This window comes from Strix uralensis, chromosome 9, assembly GCF_047716275.1.
Source record: "Strix uralensis isolate ZFMK-TIS-50842 chromosome 9, bStrUra1, whole genome shotgun sequence".
Taxonomy (NCBI): domain Eukaryota; kingdom Metazoa; phylum Chordata; class Aves; order Strigiformes; family Strigidae; genus Strix; species Strix uralensis.
Genome location: NC_133980.1, coordinates 13,171,109 through 13,181,873, shown reverse-complemented (window position 1 = coordinate 13,181,873; position 10,765 = coordinate 13,171,109).

Sequence of the window (10,765 nt, the reverse complement as noted above, 5' to 3'; positions counted from 1 at the left end):
GAAAAAGAAGTATGTTTCTGTGAAGAGGAACTTCCTCAAAAACCACAGTAAATGCCAGCATCTAAAAATCTGGCACTGCGTTACTTCACTGCTAAGTATCTGTCCTCGAGGCCAGCCCCACAGAGAGAGTCATCAGGGGCCAAAGCATCCTCTAAAACATAAGCCTAGGCTAACCACAAACATGCAACCCTCTCAACTTCTAAGCCACATGTCAGCCTCCTCCAAAGGATGAGAAGGTCCAGACACAGTCCTGCGATGTAGGACAGCTGGGAGGAGGGCACAGGTTGCAGGAAGGAAGGAGCAGCTCCTCCCCAGGAGTACCCTTGTAAGAGTTTCTGGGTGGAGGCATACATGGAGTCTCAGTTTTCCAGCAAAGTCAGCCTTATCCTCTTTGTCTGGCTCATGTCCTTCCACAGCAGATGCCCCACTATGGAGATGAACCCACGTCTCAGCACACTGTGCTAGATGCTGCACGAACCCAGTATGAAATCAGAGTCCTGGCCCAACACACCTGCTGTTTTGCTGCACAGCAGAGCTGTGTGCAAGTGGAGCAACTTCCAGTCAGCAGGGACAGCACAGGTGACGATGGTGTGCAAATGGGGAAAAAATTGCCAGAGGCATCTCATCATCTGGTACAATGCTGAGAAGACTTAAGTTGGGACAATTACAATTTAAGCATTACCAATGCCAGAAGAAGCATTTACCTTCTTATTGGGGTAAATAATAGCAGGTAGGTGACTGCTAAGTTCATGCTACTTTTTTCCACCCTTCCCTTTCCCCACAGATCCGTGCTGGGGTAGAAGCCATGGCAGTGAACAAGTATCAAGGCCAACATGTATAAAGACAGAGAAATGTTCCAGCCCTATTCATAGAGCAGGTTGAGCCAGGCAAGCACCATCCGGGTCCCCGACATGACTTGTCCTGGGTGGGGAAGCTCATCCCAAAAGCTGAGACTTTTTGTGGTTTTAGGAAACTAGCGAAGGCTTCACTCCCCTATCAGCTGGCTCCTGCATTTACCAACTCACAGGAAACATCAGGCAGTTTTTGTGAAACAACTGCAGCCAGTCCAGGCTGTTTCTCACTGGACAACATCACCCCCAGATCCACCTGCCAGAGGAAGCAGTAACCCAGGTCGAGTCCAGTTTATTAGTCCAGTGCGGGCAGGGCAGGAAACAATAAGCTTAAAGTGCATCAAGGAAGGTTTAACTTTGACATTATTTCTAAGCCTCTCAACTAATAAGCACAGTTAAGCACTGAAAAGATTGCCTAGGGAGACTGTGGAGTCTGTATCCTCAAATGCTTTCAAGAACAGGACAGAGGCAAACATCTGTCTGGGCTTGTTTGGGTCCAGCTAGTCCTGTCTTGTGGTATGGTATAGACCAGGTGATCTCGTTAGGCATCGGCCTTTCCCATCCCAGTTTCCAGGTGCATTGGTTCAGTTTCCCCCTGTCACACACTGTCCCCTCTCTGTGTGTTCACAGGATGCTGAACCTGATGCTGAGCAAGTTGGCCTGACTTATGAAATCATATTTTCCTTTAAATTAGGACGAGTTTTGAAATATACATAAATGTATAGAATACCAGAGAATATTTATTAGGGTTGAAATTAACATTGATTGATTTGATTTTTGCTGATTAGGTAATTATGAGAACTAAAGGGGTAATCACCTTTTCAACGAGGAAATGAAACAATCATCCAAGCTAGACAAGTCCTGAGTTTCTAATTTGAGCAGGGGAAAAAAAAAAAAGCTACAGGTGAAGATCAAAGAGCAGTATCTATGCCACGTTGTCTCTCACTCTTCAAGCAGACATGGGCTGGGACTTTTCCTACCATGCTTATCTCAGTTTTATGCATCTACACAGTGCTGTGTGAGATCGAGTGAGGAGGGACGAAAGGGTTAGCCCAGGGACTGAAGCAATACAAGAGCAGTTCCTGGCTTACTTCATGGGTAGAGGAGGAAGAAGCCTTCCCTGCAGCTCTCCACCTCACCAGAAGTATGGCCAGATCTGTCAAGTCACTGACAGCTGAACATGAGGCTCTCACGAGCAAGTCCTGCCTCGCTCCGCCCCTGGAGCTGTCTCTCGCACATCTGCAGTCCATCAGGGCCTCTCTCCCCCAAGATGACCCCACGTGCCTGATTTGTTTGCTGCATGTTTGGGATATCTCCAGAGCTCACATCTCAGCGATCTGGGACTTCTTCCCCAGCTAGCAACACGGGAAGAGGCCACTAAGTGCAAACCTCATCCTGACACCCCATGCCCGGCAATTGCAACCCCTCACTGGCTTGTGTACGGCTTGGACACCCTGTACAAGTGCCATGACTCCTTTCCCCTGTTCCCACCTATATTATAATAGAAACCAGGATGAAGGGAGGCTCTGGAGAGCCAGCTACCATCAGTCCCTTAAAGACAAAACAAACAAAGGCTTTTTCTCAGCTGCAGTGGCATGAACAGAGCTTAGTTCCCCTGGCCCCTCCAGGATGTGGCTGAGATGTATCAGGGAAGAGCAGCTGTCAGCATGGATGTGCCTAAAATTAGCTCAAAGAGAAGGTTTCCTCCATTTATTTATTTGCTCCTTAAAAGGCCCCTTCTTATTAGATGCAAATTCAGCAAAAAAGCTTCAAGCCAGTACAAAGGCACTGCTAATATTTTACAATTACACTGAGAGGGAGGTCGCAGCACTTTGCGTTTGAACTTCTGCTTAGTTCTAGATGTTCTTGGGATAGAGGCTGTAGTAATGGGGTGACTCTTTGGATGTTTGGCCACAGGAATGTATTTGGAAGAGCTGTACCAAGTGTGGCAGGTTCAGCTGGTGAGCTGGTGTGCTGGAGACCAGTATGTTGTTTATTTAGTGTTATAGGTGCCCCAGGAAGGACATGGAAAATTGGTCTCCAACATTAATTTATCTCCTTTCAGATATACACCTACTCAATAGTTTTCTTATTATACATAATGGTATTATCTGCTTTCATCTGTTTGCCAGCTTCTCCCTACCATTCATCTTTTCCACCCTCTGATAACTTCAGGAGTCCTTCACCAATTTCACTTGTCAGATGGGAGGGGAAGGAAGGGGGTGGAGAGGTCTTAAAGATACTAAATTCCAGCAAGTTTTTGTCAGAGAGAAATACCTCAGTAAGGCCTTTTGTAAGCAAAGGACTGGAGAGTGAATTCACTGCTTCTTAGCAAAGAATCCACATATGGCATAGATCCGTAGCAAAGCAGACTCGATTGCTTCTGCTGCTCAGGGGACCAGCTGTTAATTATAGAGCTCAAAAACTTCATCTCATCTCCTCTGTTTGGCTCATGCCACAGGAATTGAAATCGGAGTACCTATACAGACATTTAGAAGTACTGAAAAGTAAAAAAATAAAACTTTATGGAAAAAAACAACCCAAAATTTATTTTAATGTACCTATTCCATCCCACATATCTATCTCAGAAAAATACCGGAATGAGCCTTACAGGACACCTTCATGTCTGCCTTCGAATTCTTCCTGACACCTTGCTCTGCAATGACCCACAGACATTCAAGAGCTGGTTTCCTGAGGCTTCTGCCTTTGTGCTGACTTGCTGCTCTCCTAGCTGCCTTCTCTTGCTGCCTTTCATTTTCTACTCTGCTTATCATTTTTTTGAGGTGAGGAATTGTCATCGCCATTACAGTAAGGCACTAGGCAGGACTGGGGCAGGTGGCTCCTACTGCAGTATGAAGAGCCAATTAATGAAGTGGTCAGTAAGTAGCAACAGCAGTTAATGTGGCTTCGGAGCTGGAGATCACCCCTACGCACAGTTGTGCTATCATATAATATAGTCTGGTCTAGTCTGGTCAAGCCATGCAGTAGTCTTTGCCTACTGAGTCTACAAGTATTTGGACCCAAGTTTTTGATTTGTACAAGCATGGAAGGCCATGGACTATGACTATGTGCTATCAGAGCATAAATAATAGGTGGGCTGGAGCACTGACTCTGACCAGACCCTTCTATCTAGAGCCAGTCTCAATATTCAAGGTCCAGGAGCAAAGTTTCCAGACTGCAGCTTCAAATTTTTCTGATCCACCAAGTCAACTGGACCCTGAGAACCTTATGGCTTTTTAATGAGAAGGTGAGAACTGTTTACACTCTGCATAAGCTTCTCCCTTGAGACAGCAATCCTGGGCAGGGCTAAAGGCCTGCTAAAGCTACCTGCCTACTGTATCTTTATCCTCTCCTCCGGGAAAGTACATCAGAGAGCAGAAAGTCAAGCAGCTCACAGTACGACTGGCTTAAAAAAACCATCCCCCCCACCCCATATCGCTCATCCGTATGCTCTGATGGCATCAGTGTTGCTCTGAACAGCACTGCAAGTTGTGCTGATTGCAGAGCAGCAGCAGGAAGATGGGAATCATTAAAGAGACTCAGCCAAAGCCCTGTAATTAATTAGTTAGAAAAGCATCTTAGCGTTATTAGAGAGGCCTCAGCAGAGGAAGCGACACCTCCGTTCTAACAGACTCACCTTCCGCCAGAGCTGCTGCTGCGATGTTTGACATTGTGCTGGTGTAAACAGAAATTAGAAGTCGGTGTGACAGGGAGAGGAGCCCCTGGCAGGCTCTGCCCTTGGCCAGCGCTGTGCTGTGTGCCGGGAGGTTTCTGTGCTCTGCTCACAGGCAGAAATCAGATCCTGGAAATGGCTCAGGTAGGGATGCTTGCTACTCAACCAGGAAGACCCTGATTTTTGCAGTGATTAAAAGCAAGTGCAGTTTTCCCAGGGTGCTGAACAGAAAGCTGGTTATCCAGATGTTTGTGATTATAAACAGCCAAGGATATGCAAAAATGTCACCCAAGGCACCAGGAACTGGTGTCTCCTGGGATCTAGACACATGCAGGATGCTGCTATCCCTGGCAAACATGCACAGGCTGGCTGCATGGAGAACTGGGCCATGCTCAGAGCTGCATATTCATGGCATGCAAATGTTAAGCTACTTGCAAACTCCCACAGCTGTCATCAGCACACAGTACCATGGCCATGAGCCCCCGAGATGGAATAATATCCTATGGGGAGCAGCAGGATGCTGCAAGATCTGCGTGTTGCTGAAAATAAGAGCATCAAAAGGAAGATGGAAACACAAGACAAAAATAGCCAGGATTGCTTTAAAGGCTCTTAATTTCCTTTGGGGAAGGAGGCCAGGCAATGTGGCTAGTACATGGGGCGAGGAGGCAGGAGGCCTGGCTCTCCCACTGACCTGCCGTCATACCTTTGGCAACTCTCTTTTTTCTCATGTGCTAATTTTGCCCTTTCCCCACTTGGTACTGTCAGCCTCTAGGAATTCATAAGTCTTGAGTTGGGCCTCCAAACACCATGATTTTGGCTTAAAAATCAAGAGCTATAAGCATATACATATGAATTATGGGCCTTTTTGAATGGCCTTGTGGTTTCTGACTCTTTAGGGATCATATTTCCAACTGAGCAGGTCAGATTTTTTTTATTATGATTATTATTATTTTAAATGAAAGCCAAGAATGTCACATAAACACAGGGCTCTGGCAGCTTGAGCTGGCAGCGCTGCCCATGCTTCATGTGTCCTGCCTACTTAGACTGGGAGCGTCTGAGGCATGGGCTGTCACTGACCATGTCTGCACAGCATCAAGCAAAACCTCCCCAATCTCAGTTGGCTTCCTGTACTTCCCCAGGACAACTGAAAACAAACAGCCATTCCCTCAGCTGTTTCCAGTGAGGATGGTAGGTGGGATAACTTCCCTGAGTTCGGCCTGCATTAGAACACAGGTGACCAACGGACTGGAAGTGTCCCAAGAAAAGGCTCCCGGGGAGATTTTTGCTGCATCGTATTTTGGCCCTGCTGTTGCAGCCTTGCCAAGGTGTTTCAAGTGTTTTACAAGGCAGCAGAGAGATTAAAAACTGTGAACATGTCAGTGCTTGCATTTGCTGTTCTGTCTGCTGAGTTTCAGTCAAGGTCCCGGTCATCCTTTGGGTAGAAGTTTGAGTGGAAGATTGTGCTTAGTTGAACTGCTTTGTTCATTCCATGATGTCAGACAACTCAAATTCCCCAGGTTTTACCTTGCAGATGTGTGGACATACCACGGGAAGCTCCCTGTCTGAGCAGCTGTCACCAGCTCTGCAATGACAAGAAGCACGTCTTTGGCTCTCAGCTCTGAAGCTCGTCTATTTACGTTCTGAAGTGAAGACGTTCTCCGAATAAATGAATAAACTGAGATCTCCAAATGAACAACACATTCTTCCTCAGGTCAACTTTGCAGAGAAAGCAAATATTTCAAGAGAATATGGTTACTGCTCATAGCTCTTTGGAGCCAGTCTGCTAACTCCTCTGCGGTGGCTGTAAATCTGATGGTGGTTCAGTTTAAGGACCTCACAGATGCTATTTCAGCCTGATATAATGTACCATAAATGCGATTGAAAGCTCCCATCTATAGCAGACAAAGCCCTTCTGGTTCATTCAAACACTGAGGAAACTGACTATTGTATATATGCACAGTTGGGATTCATCCAAAAGTGAGTGATAGCTGAAAGAATTTCACGTTCTTTGGCTGGTGTAAATGTTGATTTCAGAAGGCAGCAAAGGTAACATGAGGATACAGGGAGACTCCCTTGTCTGGCATTTAGTATTTGAATCTTGTCCTTTGACTCACCTCAGACTCGCTGCTAGAGTCCCAGAAGGACAGAAGAGCCCCCACCATATATGAGATGTTCCTGGTTTAGAGGCAACAAGGCATTTGGTCTCCATGGGATGGCAAGCAAATAGAAGCTGCTCCCACAGCCTCAGGCTGAATTTTAGGGGGTATCTGTCTAGCTAAAGAGATATTTCAATATATATATATCACATCACAATCAGTTTGTGAAATGCAGTTCTATAAAGCACTGTGGAGAACCACGTGACTCCAAAAAGGTTTGGGGGTGCAATTCATCAGCTCTCAGTACAGGTAACAGCCACCAGACCCATCGTATAATGATAAAGGTTAAAAGCAAACAAGTAAACCCAAATGCACACTATGGTGAGGGGAGTCTGTCTTCAAGGTGAGACCATCTCTAATTAACGGGGGTCGGAGAAAGGTCCCCTGGGGCAGACTGCCACACCAGCCGTACAGTGGGGCGTCCTGGGAAGCTGTGCTTCTGGCGTCAGTCCCACGTGGGCCACAGAACGAGAGGGATCCTTGGTCTGATCCTGCCTGGCAGTTTCTGTGCAAAATGGGGCCAATTTGCTGGGAAGTTTCCCACCCCCAAGGAGGGAAGAGGTGGGCCGCGAGTTTAACAAACATTTTGGTATTTGGAAGCCATTCCCAGCTCTCGTTTAACACACAGACTGCATTTCCCATTGCTAACTGGCAGCAAAGAGCTCATCAACATTTAAATAAGAGGCTTGTTAATGCCAGCGTGAGGCAGGTTTGCATGCCAAGGCTGGCTAAGGTTTCGTGCCAAGGATTTTCTAAGAGAGAATTTCTCTAGGAAACTCCTTCAAAAGGAAGAATTCACTTCTGGTTAAAGAGAGCGAGGGCTTAATTTGAAGAGGTGCTGAGCTGGTTAAGTCAAATGGATGGTGCAAGAGCTGAAAGCCTGTGAAAATCAGACTCCAGCTTTTAAATCAATTAGCTGAAGAATGGCATGTGGTGTTTTGCAACTGATTATGCTTTCTGCTATGCAATAACTGAAAGAAAAAAAAGACTACGCATAACCTCTTCCATCAGTGCCACTGCCATGCCCATCGATGCTAAGTATACTAAGGTGAGGCTTTAAATGCACCTGTTACCCGAGTGTGGGAATATTATTTTCTACAAATGGTCAAATGCACCTTAGTATGGGGAGGATCTACAATATTTGGCTCTGTTTCTAGATCCCAAATGAGTCCTATAAATTATGAAGAATTTTCACTCTGTGACCTTGTTTTGAGCCTTCCCTATGGAGACTGAGCCCCCATCTCAGAGCCAACAGAGAGGAAGGGTGCTGGTTTTGGCAAAGCTAGAGAGTCCTGTACTATACATCTCTATAGCATGGCTTATTGCCTTTCCTTGTTCTGTCATAGAACAGGAGTAATGTCCGTGGTGTTGGAATATGTGCATGGTAATTGGCTTTTGCTGTAATTAAATGCCTCGGTGCCAGCGTTTAATCAGCCGCCAAAGCCGTTTATTGCCTCATATACTGCTGCACCATGAGCATTACCCCTTAATTAGTTGCTGAAATAGTGATGATTTAGCAGCATCTTTATATTTATACTTTAAGACAGCAGATTCAGTCCAACATCAACAATATTGCAAGATAAAAAAGCAGCCCATTCTGCTATGCAATGATCTGGGCCTATTTATTTTTTCCTTACCTTGTGGAAAACAGCGTCATGTGCATCTCCCGCAATGGAGGTGCAGTTAGGACTTTGAAAGCAGTTGCTACGTCTCTGCTCCGCTCCAGGACTGACCTTGTGTATTTTAAGTGGATTCAGTATCAATAAAACATTGTCCCCAGAAACTCTCAGCAGCAAAAGGCGTGTAGGCTTCCCCCACTTTGACTTACCATCAGCAGGAGTGCAGGATCTGGTCCAGCAGACCAGAGGCAGAGAGCTCTCTGGGGAAGGGAGCTCCTCTGTGTCACAGGAGCTGGGGCACTTTGTCTTGCACGACCCTGGCAAGTTGCGACAGGTGACACTGACAGCAGCAGCAATTCTCCTCACAGCCCCATCCAAATTCCTCTCCCCCCCTTTTCCTGTTTGTGTTTGCAGTGGAGGTGGTGCTGTGTGATGCAGCCGGCCAATGGCCAAATATTTTGTGGGGAATAGAGCAGTGAGAGACCCCACTCACTGTGACCATTTATCTTCTCCAATTTCAGCTTTCTGAAAGCAAGAGGTCTGGTCTATGCTGGTCTTTCAGAGCTTCTTGTCAGTTAATGGAGTGAGAGAGGCATGTCCACAAAACAGTTCACCCTGCCATGAAGAAGGTGTCTAAGTGACATTGGAGGAATGACCCTTTGGAGGTGTCCATCTAGCAGAGAGGAAGCCCTGCAGTTCGCTTGCATTGGACTCTTCTCTCTCAAACTATTAAGAGATGGAAGAGGTGAATCCTGCCCAGAACACCAATACTGCCTGCTAAGACCAGCACTGTGGACAGATTCCCCAGTTTTGCAAGTTTCTTCCCAGCTTTGAAAACCCCTGAGGAAACTTACAAAGCCCCCCAAATCTTCTCAAAATTGACTAGAAAGCAAAAGTCATCCTTGCTCAGTAATAAAACTCCGTTTGTGACACAGAGGAAGTCATACAGCAAGTTAGCCTAGATATCTTCAAGATAAACATACAAGACCCATCCTTGTTTAAAGCCAGGTGGTTAAATCTACAGTAGCCACAGCTGGAGACAGCCACTGCATCAGGAAAAGGCAGCTGTACGACTGCTTCTTCATTTGACAAGGAACATCACCAACAAAACAACCTGTGGGGCTGCCAAATAGTCTACACCACCTCCATCCTGCCCTAAACTCCTGGTGCAGCTTGCCTTGGCAACTGGGTTTTAGATACACTTCACTCCCAAAGCTTTCATTGTCTGCAGAGGATTCTCATTGCCTTTGATTGCAAGAAAAGCAGCACCAAACTATCAAATTAATAGCTCCCCCACCCTTGGCCCTTGCCTCTGGCCCCTGGCCTGCTAATGCATTTTGATTTGTGTGTGGACAACATATCCCTGGAACTTTTCCATCGTAACAAGTTTAGGAAAAAATACCTTGTGCTCTAAAGGAAGTAATAATATCGAGTTTGGAAAACTATATAGCAGTTTGAATGGACTTGAAAGCCTACACCATCACACTCCCTTTACTGCCAAGACAAATCCTGTCAAGACTCCCGTGTCCTGTAGGAACAAGCTGCAGAGTTCGTCCTTTCCTGAGGGAGAACACAGGCCCTTCCTAAAGTCCCCCAGGGAAGGGGAGGAGGAGCTGGGAGCAAAGATGCTGCTTGCGCGTCTTTCCATGGCTAACAAAGCATCCCCTGACAACACATAACCTACTGAAGAAGTCCTTCATATTTACTGGAGGAAGTATGACATTTAATTTGGAGCCAAGAATATTTAGTCTGGACAGTAGGAAAGACTGTCCAAGGGTAAAGACAACACTGCTATGGAATGGACTGCCAAGGAAGGTTGTGGGATCTCCACCTGTGGATGCCTTCAAGGGGATGCTAGATAAAATTTCGTTGGGAGTCACAAATGGGGAATGGGTTTAGCTGTATTGTGTGCCTTGGGATCTTTCTACAACTCCGTGAGAAACTGTTTTAAGAAAACTACTTTTGCTGATGTGGAGGACAGTAATTATCTCATTTAACCCTTAAAGACACAAAACAAACCTGTGTCAGTTGCTCACCTAAAGATGACAGACTTTCTCCACTGACAAGAGGGCCACCTTGGACAACAAAGCTGTCTTCCAGGCTGCTAAAGTTCATCAAGATGAATCCCACCTTGGAGACAGCCTGTGAAGTTCTGCACAGGAGATTTCTGAGAGCAAAGGGCTTCTAGAAAAAGGTCCAAGGATAGAGAGGGTAGGAAAACAGAGGCTATAAGGAAGGTGCAGATATTTAGCAGGTGAGAAACAGTCATTGGAAAAGCTGACCAGGATACAATGGATTCCTCGTCACTTGAAGCGTTTCAGTCAGGGAAAGCATTCGGTGAAGGTTTGGTGCTGTGCCAGGTTCTCTGACTGGAGAGGTGAGGGTCAGGCTGTGTGGTGATCAGTAGTATTTTTGAAGCAGATTGGACTGGACTGGGAACAATCCAGATTATTTACTGGACCAGGA